The sequence below is a fragment of the Tachysurus vachellii genome, chromosome 21, assembly GCF_030014155.1.
Source record: "Tachysurus vachellii isolate PV-2020 chromosome 21, HZAU_Pvac_v1, whole genome shotgun sequence".
Lineage (NCBI taxonomy): Eukaryota > Metazoa > Chordata > Actinopteri > Siluriformes > Bagridae > Tachysurus > Tachysurus vachellii.
Genome location: NC_083480.1, coordinates 9,570,453 through 9,583,854, shown reverse-complemented (window position 1 = coordinate 9,583,854; position 13,402 = coordinate 9,570,453).

Below are 13,402 nucleotides of genomic sequence, written 5' to 3'. Positions count from 1 at the left end.
TGATCCGGATACAATTGATATCTCCAGCCCCTCTGTCTACGGCCCTTTTCAAACAAGATCATGCTGAAATTGAGGCCTGGGGTGCCAGTGTCAATGCCAAAAAAATGAACCAAACAGCAAACTCATTAAGTAGGAGATAAAAAGCATGGTCATGTCATTTCACACATCTACAGAAGAACACACAATCTTTGCACTGCTTCCAGTTGCACCTCAATGCTAGCTCACCCAAGTTGAGCCTGTTGCTAGGCAACAATCATTGTGTCAATGATTAAAAAAAATTGATTCGTGAAGTGTCACCTAAGAGTGAAATATGCGTTGAAAAATGATTCATGACTGATTCATGAATCTTCAAAAAGAAAAATCAGAAAAAGTGTAGATAGTACAGATAGGATAGGAGAAAGATCCTTTAATACACATTATTATTTTTATATAATGATCCTAAAATCTTTTGCTTGAAAATGCACTGTTATGATATGTAGCAGATCATGAATCTGCAGGGAATCAGGAAATTAAGTATAAGCATTGTCTTTTCAAACTTTCCTAGTTTTGGAACAAATCAATGAAACAGCAGACAGATACAAGGAAAGAGCCTGAGATTCTGGTTCTTGGATTTCCAGCATTAGTTATAATAAAGATAAAGCACTTAGAGGTCAGTGCACAAATCAAATTTCAACAAGGAAATATTCATATATGCATCTTTACTAGATGGAATATAGCTCTGTGCACTCTATATGACTTCTACTGACTCACTTCAGTTCCTATCCCCAATCTAAAAAAAAAACAAAAAAAAACACACTACCCTTGTGCACTCTGGCACACTTTGTAATATGGCCATTATTGGAAAGTTCCAGTTTATATTGAGTCTGTCTACTCTATGGGATGACAGAAGGTAGGAGCGTATAAGGACAACACAGAGAAATGCATCAGTGAGAGACATTACTGCCTCTGTGTGTGCGTGCGATACTGATATTTATACAACTATAAAAACCCACTGCAATAATAGCAAAAAATTAATGATGATTTCATAGCTCATATTTTTATATTATTAATGTTATTATATTTTGCAAATTTTGGCACAAAATGATATAGTAAATATAAAAAATATATATATATTTTTTTTCCTGTGTGGTGCATTGTGTAATAGAGTTGTAGAGACAGTGAATGCAAGTGCAGAATTATTTGTGGGATAAGAACAAACAATGAAAGCAAAACTCACAGGCTATGAACAAGGCTATGGAAGGCAAGACAACAAACAAGACACGATGCCAAAAAAAGCATGACAAAAAGATGCTGAAACACAATACTATATATAGGATTGTTTGATAAGGAATAATAGAAGGTAGTTGTGGGTGATACGGTCATGTGACATCGAGTCATGCAAGGGCTAGATATTGTCATTTTTGTAATATTAACCTGTGCATTGAGATTATTATTATTATTATTATTATTTAGTGGAATAAGTATAATTGTGGGGGGCACGGTGGCTTAGTGGTTAGCACGTTCGCCTCACACCTCCAGGGTTGGGGGTTCGATTCCAAAGACATGCATGGTAGGTTAATTGGCATCTCTGGAAAATTGTCCGTAGTGTGTGATTGCGTGAGTGAATGAGAGTGTGTGTGTGCCCTGCGATGAGTTGGCACTCCATCCAGGGTGTATCCTGCCTTGATGCCCGATGACGCCTGAGATAGGCACAGGCTCCCTGTGACCCGAGGTAGTTCGGATAAGCGGTAGAAAATGAGTGAGAGTGAGAGACTGAGTAGTATAATTGTTATTCGTTTTATTATTATCTCAGGAACCATAGATGCAAGTCTATCACATGGACCCATGCACACACATTCCCACTATCACTCACATAAGATTACCTGAGAACCCAGAGACCAACATACAAAACTCCACTCAGTAAGTAAGCTAAGCTCAGTGGAGATGTGCCTCCATGTTGCCCAAGACGTTAGGTCTATATATAACCGAATTCATAGTAACGTTTAACGTTCAGTTTACCACGAATTCCACCTAAGAAGTTAGGTCTATATATAACCGAATTCATAGTAACGTTTAACGTTCAGTTTACCACGAATTCCACCTAAGAAGTTAGGTCTATATATAACCGAATTCATAGTAACGTTTAACGTTCAGTTTACAATGACACTAGATTAGTTATGTGACAATTCAAGGAGAAGATATGTACGTTGCATTAAAAGATGGTTTTCAGAGGAATAATATATAAGCCTTCACCCTTTCTCTTTAATGTGGGGATGTGGTAGCCTAATGGTTAAGGTGCTAAATGGAAGGTTGTGAGTTCGAATCCCACATCCACCAGGCTGCCACTGCTGGGTCCCTGAGCAAGGCCCTTAACCCTCAGTTGCTCAGTTGTATAAAAATGAGATAAAAATGTAAGTCGCTCTGGAAAAGGCGTCTGCTAAATGTTGGAAATGTTTAATCAACTGATTAGCGGGCAGGAATTATAATATATAATATTATATATGTTATATAATATAATATATAACATATATAATATTCATGGCCTTGTGGTGCAAAAAATCATACACATCTCCGAAGAGTTATCACCATCCATTTTCTTGGAGATATACTGTCCTATGGATATAATTTCCACTCCTGATAAACACTACTGCTCCAGGTATCCATATGCTTGATTATTCAGATTAGATCATCTGAATTAGAAACTGAATTCTATATAAAGGTAAATCTCCTGGAACAAGGTTAATTATTACTGCATTAGAGGAGCAAAAACTTCTAAAGATAAGTCTCAATACATAGGGGCCACATTTTAAAAACCTTCTATCCAATTAAGATATATTTAATACATTTCTTCATAAATTTAAGAATTTTCATACACTCTTATGAAAAAATTTCATCAAACAACCTTCGTTGAGTTATGCGTATGGATAAAAGTTCTATGTGTCCTAAACATATTCTAGTTTGGAAACACCCTAGCGTAGGGTTCTATATAAATCTATTCAGGCTTAGACTGTTACTCTGAGAGAGATGTCCTTGCATCACATTCCACCGGTTGCCATTGTATTACTGTACATATTAGCTGCATTTTCATTGTAAACATTACATTCGAGTAGCAAACAAAGTAAATAAGTAGTCGTAGCAATCTATCAGTTACCTTACTGAATGAATATAGAGAATAGCATATTAGAGAATAGCAAAGTCTGGTAGTTCCAGGCCCCAGCCAGTCTGGGTCAGCAGAACCATAATGACCTCTGCCTTAATGAGAATAAAAAAAAAAAAAAGAACAAAAGTCTGTATAAAAGTAATGAGTGCTGATAGCAATATATCACTTGACCATTAGATGAAGATAAAGTTATTGCTATTATTACACAGTGCCCTCTAAAAATATTGGGTCCACAGACTTATACATAACTATATTAGTTATATGAAAGATGAAGTATTGTGGTTGGAATCCTTGATGACTTTTTTCCATTACTTTCCATCACTCTATTCTGGTTCATTTTATGAATTGCAATTTTTGTTTTTGTTAGTGATGAAGAGGGTAAATGTGCATTTGTACATTCTCCTTAAACTCTGGAAGATACACAAGATTTAACCAGCGTTTGGTCAATATGTTTGTGTAGAATTATTGAACATGTTTAATTGACTATAGAGAATGTAAAGTCTCCAACAAGCATGGGTAAAGTTGTTCAACAAGTCATAAACAAAACAATACCACAAACATACCATGTCTGCTGCTGATAAAAACACTTCTTTATTAATGCCTCCAAACTAGGAAGTGTATTTTTACCTGGTAAACTCAAATTAGTGGAGTAACACAATTACATTTACAGCATTTGGCAGACAACTTACATTATATCATTTTTTTATACAACTGAGCAATTGATGGTTAAGGGCCTTGCTCAGCGGCCCAACAGTGGCAGCTTGGTGGACCTGGGATCGAACTCACAACCTTCCGATTGATAGCCCAACACCTTAACCACTAGGCTACCACATTCCACCAGTGAACACAACCAGTGAAACGTCCTAATGTTTATACGGGACATACAAGTGATCTTGTAAAGCCACTTGACCATTCAAATTAGTGCACTGGAACTCACTCACTCATTTTCTACCGCTTATCCGAACTACCTCGGGTCACGGGGAGCCTGTGCCTATCTCAGGCATCATCGGGCATCAAGGCAGGATACACCCTGGACAGAGTGCCAACCCATCGCAGGGCACACACACACACACTCTCATTCACTTACGCAATCACACACTACGGACAATTTTCCAGAGATGCCAATCAACCTACCATGCATGTCTTTGGACCGGGGGAGGAAACCGGAGTACCCGGAGGAAACCCCATAGGCACAGGGAGAACATGCAAACTCCACACACACAAGGCGGAGACGGGAATTGAACCCTCAACCCTGGAGGTTTGAGGCGAACATGCTAACAGAAAATAAGGTCTGCTAGTCAGTAAAACAGAAGCATATAAATAGACAAACCAATTAAGGGCTACTAAACACAGGTGAATGCAATCATAAGCCTTCAAACTTCTCTTTAATGTGGGGATGTGGGGATGTGGTAGCCTAATGGTTAAGGTGCTAAATGGAAGGTTGTGAGTTCGAATCCCACATCCACCAGGCTGCCACTGCTGGGTCCCTGAGCAAGGCCCTTAACCCTCAGTTGCTCAGTTGTATAAAAATGAGATAAAAATGTAAGTCGCTCTGGAAAAGGCGTCTGCTAAATGTTGGAAATGTTTAATCAACTGATTAGCGGGCTGATTATACTGATTATGTTATATATAATATATAATATTATATATTATAATTCCAGGCAGGAATTATAATATATAATATTATATATTATATATAATATAATATAATATATAACATATATAATATTCATGGCCTTGTGGTGCAAAAAATCATACACATCTCCGAAGAGTTATCACCATCCATTTTCTTGGAGATATACTGTCCTATGGATATAATTTCCACTCCTGATAAACACTACTGCTCCAGGTATCCTATTTTCCAGAGATGCCAATCAACCTACCATGCATGTCTTTGGACCGGGGGAGGAAACCGGAGTACCCGGGGGAAACCCCATAGGCACAGGGAGAACATGCAAACTCCACACACACAAGGCGGAGACGGGAATTGAACCCTCAACCCTGGAGGTTTGAGGCGAACATGCTAACAGAAAATAAGGTCTGCTAGTCAGTAAAACAGAAGCATATAAATAGACAAACCAATTAAGGGCTACTAAACACAGGTGAATGCAATCATAAAATGTCTGATGGAAAGGGAAACATGGTGAACCAAAAATATTTAGTTCCAATGGACAGTCTAGAATACTGTGTATCGTACACTATGTTTGCTCCAATTGACAATTTTATTAGGTAACTTCACTATATAACTAAAAGCATTTGAATAGCTGAATACTAAACAATCCATTTCCAAATTCATCAGCATTAATGTTTCATTGTTTTCGTTTTGCTGCTATGAAAACCTCCACTCTTCTGGGAAGGCTTTTCATTAGAGTTTGGACTGTGGCTATGGGGATTTTTGCCCATTTAGAAACAAGATTACAAGAGCCTGGGCACTGATTTCATTTGAGGAGGCCTGATGTGAAGTTGGCATTGCATAAATCTATCCTGTACACTGCTTATCCTACTGGGCCATGGGCAACCTGGAGCCTATGCTAGGAGACTCAGGGCACAAGGCAGGGTACACACTGGACAGGATGCCAGTCTCTCACAGGGCACCAGGGTAGGAAACCCACGAGAGACCCATGAGATGTCTTTAAGGACCTCTATTTATGCACACTGTACAATACAAATACAATATGGTTCACTTAATTAAGGAAACATAATTCTACAGAACACAAGACATCCCAAACAACTGAAAGACATCTTAAACCACTTTACCTTTGTCTTAGCAAGTACAGTTTAGAGACACAAACTTACTGCATGGTATAAATTGCTATAAAGAGTTAAAAAATAAAAAAAAAACACTGCTGAAATTGATTCAACCTGAAACAGAAAACTTGGATACTTAGACAAAAGTTTCTTTTGTAAAGACAGAGTTGTGCTCAAAAGTTTCCATATTTGCAAGATGTGTACCCTTTTTGTAAAGAGTGATTAGGCAAAACAAATTTATTTTATTTCTTATAGGACACATGTTAATATCTAACGCATTACAGAATGGCACAATCATCAAATAAAACATAAAGAAAATAAGGAAATAATCCCTGTTCAAAAGTTTGCATACATTTAGTTCTTAACATCATGTGTCTTGCACAAACTGCACCTTGAGATCTTCCCTAACGTGGCTCAAAGATATTGAGGTCAGGAGACTGATAGCCTCTAGAACCTTCACATGTTTCTGCTGTAGCCATTGGAGGGTCAATCTTGCCTTGTGCTTTGGATCAGTGTCATGTTGGAACATCCAAGAGCATCCCATCTTTCCTGCTGTAGAATGCAAATTGTCTGCCAGTATTTTCTGATAACATGCTGCATTCATCTTGCCATCAACTTCAATGTGCCACTGGAGCTCGCACGGCCCCAAAACATAAGAGATCCTCCACCATGCTTTACAGTGGGGATGGTGTACTTTTCACTGTAGGACTTGTTGACTCCTATCCAAACATAGCGTATATGGTTGTGTGGTCTCATAACTCTGCTGATTGACTCTGCTCTAAATGACTCTGCTCCAGAAGCTGTAACTAAAAAGCAGTCAAACAACTCTTCAATAATTAATGACTTGACGTGACACCTATCCTTAAATAAGAAAAATAATATTTTGCATTATCAGTAATATTTTCCAAATAACTGGCCATGTTTAACAATTTCTTTCAGGCTATACAAACTTTTGAACACTGTATATGTAAAAAAAAAAACTGTATATGGTTTATGCAGCATGTTTTACTATGTATTGTTCTCCCAGACATACAACTAGGGGGGATTTAGCCGTTCAATACTGAATATTAAAATATTTATAAATATATATTCTATTAAATGGCTTAATGATCCAAATAATTCAATATAAATCTGATAGTATTCTAGGTCATTCTGTTTGAGTAATGCAGAAAGATGTGAGTCATCTATGATGATTATATATTTGTCAGGTTTTTTTTTTGTTTGTTTTTGTTTTTTTTCCATTTCTTTCTCTGCAGCTTAAGTTTGGAGTGCAAGATGACAGAGGTCATCCTGTAAGGTCTACCTATAATGACAGAAAGTACCACATTGGGTTGTTTCCACCAGTTGGACAAAGGCTATTTGGCAGAGTAAGTGCAAACCTTGCTGACCTCAAAGAAAGGAGAGAAAATAGATTTTCAGCAGCTTGTCCATTTTCTGCATGCCTGAGTCTGAGAGACCAGTCAGAATTTCATATGATGCAAAATCAGCTTCAGAATGGTAAGAGCTCAGGTGGGAGGATAAGCAATATCATCCAGAAAATAATGTATGCCTTTATTTCATGGGTGAATGAAAACACAATCACTGATATGTATTCATTTGACACAGTAAAATTAGAAATGTTAAAACATCAACGCAGCAAAAAAAGTTGGTTTGACGACACTAGCAAAAATAATGAAAAAGAACAGATATAGAAAAGCCATAGCATTTCACATCATGACGTTAGTAACTCTTATCTGTAAGAAAATTGAAAACCAAATAAATGAAATGTGATGAAAAACTGTGCTGTACTTGAGAATGTACATTCTATTAAAATGTATTAAACAGTCCTGACATTTAATGAATTAATTTGTTGGCGTGGAATCAGTGCATTGTCATTACTTATTATAAATCATGTCAAATTAGTTTCTGACAGTGATTATTGGAAATTTGTATTTCTAGTATGAGAACTAACTCATTTAAAAATATGCTTGAGATGAGATGTTTGGTGATTTGATTTGTTTTAAATGGATAGCAAAAATCTAAGATCAACCAGTATCTAATATTACGGGTGTAAAAACAAAATGAATCTGAACTCTGAACAAAATGAAAACACCAACTCCTTTTTACACACTTTGAGTTAACTAATACATATGATATCACAGCAACCCTAGTAGTCGCTTAGCCTGGCTCCTGTTGTTAAAATCTTGGATATTAGCAATAAATATTAACAGACCAACAATAGCTGGTAGCGCTAAAAGGTTCTTTTAAAGAAAAGTAGTGATTATATTAGGAGTAATTATTATTTTTAGGCTTCCACAGATAACTGAAATTGTTGTCAATTCTCCTAAACAACAGATGCAGTTCATTCATTCATTCATTCATTCATTCATTCATTCATTCATCTTCTACCACTTATCTGAACAGATGCAGTTACAGAACAAAAATATATGATCTGCGGGTTCCTGAAAGCTAATCATTAATCAGATAAAATCAGCTAATATCCACATTTTAAGCTACCAAAGGTTTTGCTACGCAGTTGGATGAGAGCACTGATATTGCTACAGTCATTATTCCATCATTTATTTTCCTGTTTTGTTTGAGTCCTCTTATCCAGGACATAACTGAACTGAAAAATTTCACCATCAATCCAAAATACATGGCATGTCTAGATCACTTCCTGCAGTTGGATCGATTTAGGATTGAATTGCTTCCTCTCTGCAAATGAACCTAACTAGAGTTGTATTTGAACCACATACCAGTTATTTTTGTCTGATTACTGTGTTCTCTCCTGCCTAAATGAACCCCACCAAAAAGAAAACACACACAGGATTGATTAACATGGGCTGAATGCTGCCTAACTGAATGCACAGTAACTCATTAGCTGGACTAGATTAATTGTATAGCCGTAAAGAATAGCCATATTGTGACTTAGATTATATTAAAAACAGACGTTTTAAAAGCACTAAGCAAATGCAACAGCCCAATACATTATTTGGGATAATTTCTTTATCCGTTATGAAGTCCTTGTAACAAAAGGAATGTCACCTGAGATGGAATTAGTGATGAAAGTCATTGTCAAAATTGTCAACTTCATCAAAGGAGCTGTTCTCAACAATCACCTTTTTGAGACCTTCTGTGCACATCATGTACATCTTATTTTTCATTTTGCTGTCAGATGGATGTCACATGGAAAGGTGAACAGCCACAAATACAAAAAAGCCCCAATATTTTCTCATGAAGAAGCAATCACTTCTTACAAATATATGTCCTGATAAGAAGTTGCTGTAAATTGTCATGTCTTTCTGATTCTTTTTCTATTCCAGATGAACTGAACCTAAAACTTCAAGGTCAGGATGGTCTTTTCAGTCATTTTTGTGAACAAATCCAAGGTTTCCAGCAGTTCTCAAAGCTGTGACAACTGTGATTTAAGACTTATTTAAGAAATCTGCTCTATTTCAGCCATGAGTAAACACTTCAAATCAACATGTCTACCAAAGTGGTTTCTGACGTGACTTGCATTATCGAGACACATCTGGACAGACTACAACAACTGCACAGGCTCTAACTTTAGCTGGAGAATGTGATGATTTGACCCCTGCCACATTAAACTCTGAGAATCAATAGCACCATTAAACCTTATGCATTCAAGCAGAACAAACATTTTACTGCTGCTGCTCTTTACAAGAATAGTAAATGTTAGTAACTCTCATTAAGAAAGTATATTTCTTTTTGTGTTTGTCATTGTTTAGAGTTATAAGCATTGTTCATACTGCCAGAGTCAAATGACAATAGTACGTATGACATAATATCATTTATAAATATATACACACCCATGCATATACTAGAATAACTTGATGAATCAGATTCTGTACAATTAAATGTGCACAGTTTATGCACTAGCGGTCCTGCAACAGAATCATCCAGTTTCAGATATAAAGCATAGTGTGAACCAAAAAACGAATAATTTTTGCCACGTTCTATTAAAAAAAAAGAACTAACTACAGAACTCGTGATACTTGGGTTTATATGGTTTGTATATACTGAGCGGAGGTGGTAGAGTCTTCACCACCATGCTTTCATCAAGAAATCTCTGATTGTGGTTTTAATGATTTGACTGCAAGCAAAGAAGTATAAAGGAATGAAGAACAGTTGAACTGTACAGCAGAAGGATCTACAGTAACATTGCAGACGTGGGTGAAACAAAGGTATTTTCAGAGTTTCACTTTCTTTAGAAGACACAGGGAGATGAAAGCTTTTTGCCCAAAAGCATGAGAAATATTTTCAATCATTAATATTGCTGTTGTCACTACTGCAATGTTGTCTGGTTTTGCAGAGCATAATACTTTTATTTGTACCTGAAAAACATATTAGATTGTATTGAAAGACTTGCAAAACATATCCATACCGAAATGTCTTGCATAATTAGAGCGAAGAATCAACTTGTCCTGAAGCTCGGTTCACATCCAGTGCTGAACATTGCAAAATCAGCATTAATGCAGACAGAAAGTTTGTTTGTTTTAGCACAGTGGTTCTTTATGTCTCTTATCTGAGCATTCTACCAATTTTTGTGTGACTTTTTTGTGTGAAATTTACTGAGACACCTATTGTTCTCAATGGTATTAGTCCAGATTAGCTTCGATCTAGGATTATGGAGGAAATCTGTAAAGGTGTTGAGGAAATCCTGAAAAATGGATCATTTTAGGAAGGAACAACAGCAGCTTTGTTTGGGTTTCGTGCTTGAGCCAGAGAGCCATTGGCATCATGATCTCCAGCACCTCCATTATCTTCACACTATCCCCATAGGGGCTTAAGTAGAATCCAGAAGATCTGTAAAAGATCTTGCTAATGGTCTTTAGTTTGTTTGTTTGCCTGTGTCTGAGGTTATCATATCACCTTACAGAATTAAACATAAAAAAGCCAAACTGTGCACGAGATGTGAGTCAGAAATAGCTGAATGACTCTGCTTTTAAGGTTTCAGGCCACTATTAGACAAATACTCATGGTCTTTATCTAATACACTGGACAGCAGCCTTCCCAAACCTCGATTACTACTGCTATTGTGTAACATTTCCATTCTGTACGGTGGCCGGGAAGTGCAAAACAAATTAACAAAACCGAAAACACATTAACAAAACCCAAACCAAATTAACAAAACCCAAACCAAATTAACAAAACCGAAAACACATTAACAAAACCGAAAACAAATTAACAAAACCCAAACCAAATTAACAAAACCCAAAACAAATTAACAAAACCCAAACCAAATTAACAAAACCCAAAACAAATTAACAAAACCCAAACCAAATTAACAAAACCCAAACCAAATTAACAAAACCAAAAACACATTAACAAAACCCAAACCAAATTAACAAAACCGAAAACACATTAATAAGTCAGACAACCCGGAAGAGGTTGGTATAATTTGTGAATGGAAACTTCCCATCATCAGACGAGACACCTTTCATTCACCTTTATATCTTTAATGACAGTCGTCTTGCCCAATGATCGGTAAGTTTCCATTCACAAACTATACCTACCGCTTCCGGGTTGTCTAAACCGGTGCATGAAACACATTAACAAATCAGAAAACACATTAACAAATCAGAAAACAAATTAACAAATCAGAAAACACAACGACATTTCAGACAACCCGGAAGCGGTTGGTATAGTTTGTGATTGGACAAGACACCTGTCACTCAAAGTATACATGAAGTTCAACAGTCTGCCACAGGGAAAAGTTGGAATGGATTGATGGAATGGATTACTGTGGATTAATTCTGTTATTTTCTTGAACGGAGAACTTTATTTAAACGGAGAACTTTACACATTACACATAAGATTCCATACCTGTATATCTTGAGTGACAGGTGTCTTGTCCAATGATCGGTAAGTTTCCATTCAAAAACGATACACTACCGTTTCTGGGTTGTCTGACTTGTCGTTGTGTTTTCGAATTTGTTAATGTGTTTTCTGATTTGTTAATTTGGTTTGGGTTTTGTTAATTTGGTTTGGGTTTTGTTAATTTGTTTTCGGTTTTGTTAATGTGTTTTCGGTTTTGTTAATGTGTTTTCGGTTTTGTTAATTTGGTTTGGGTTTTGTTAATGTGTTTTCGGTTTTGTTAATTTGGTTTGGGTTTTGTTAATTTGTTTTCGGTTTTGTTAATTTGGTTTGGGTTTTGTTAATGTGTTTTCGGTTTTGTTAATTTGGTTTGGGTTTTGTTAATTTGGTTTGGGTTTTGTTAATGTGTTTTCGGTTTTGTTAATTTGGTTTGGGTTTTGTTAATGTGTTTTCGGTTTTGTTAATGTGTTTTCGGTTTTGTTAATTTGGTTTGGGTTTTGTTAATGTGTTTTCGGTTTTGTTAATGTGTTTTCGGTTTTGTTAATTTGTTTTGCACTTCCCGGCCACCGTAATTCTGCATTAGACTGGCAAATAGAATGGTCAGATGGTCCAAAAATTATTTTGATAAATAAAAGCAACATACATAAAATAAATGTTAGTACAAATAATAACTATTGTTTTTTTTTTTGTCATTAATAAGTGCTATTCAACTCAAGATAAAAGGTGGAGCATGTGATGATATTTAAATGATGTCCAACTAAGCTAACATTGTAAAATAAAGAGGATGTTGTGCTCTGGCTATATAGCTGCCGTGTCCTGCAGAGACAGGGAAGTGAAATTCATATGTTTGCGTAAAAGTGTAAGTATGTTAGAACAGAAGGCCACATAGTGAGTGTGAGGAAGCAAATCAAAATGTTATTTGATGTGTGAATGGGTAGGAAATTGTATATCAACAAAATATTGCATAGCTGTTCTGGATAACACTGGATTTTCAATCATGGACACACTCTGATGAGAATGAAGGATTTCATGGCATTGCAGATTTTTTGGAATTGGGGCAAAAGATTGCATCCACTGTATGTAGCCATAAAATCACGCTTTAGAAGGTTGAGTCATGTAGAGCAAATAAGGATGTGTGGGATTCTTCAAACGCTGTGTGTATGCCTGTATGATAAACGTCTCTTGTCTCATGTTGTTCTTATACAAAGAATTAGACCTTGTGTTACGCATGCAGGTGATTTAGCATTGCCTTCCTAAAATTATGGGCTAATGATACAGAAAACCGAACATAAACCGCATTTTGTGTGAAATAATTGTTCATATTTGTCATTAATTATATTATATATAAAGTAACAGCAATATATTTTGTCATCCCGCTTCAGTCAAAAAATCATTCAAGAAATGTATTAACAATATACTTGGATTCAATAAAGTTTCAAGATTTGAAAGGTCACCATGAAAATATACAGTAGAAGTAACTGCAAAACAAATGTTTTTATTTTTTTTATTCAAAAACCTTCAAAATATGTTTCAGGTTCAAGAAAGTTTAAGCTTAAACACAATGCAAAGCATCATATACAGACGGATAAAATACATTTTATATACTGCAGACGAGCCATGTCGGGGATTACATATGTACAATATGTAAACATGTATATACATTTCTTTTATACATTTACAAAAAAAAGCTTTGTTTCT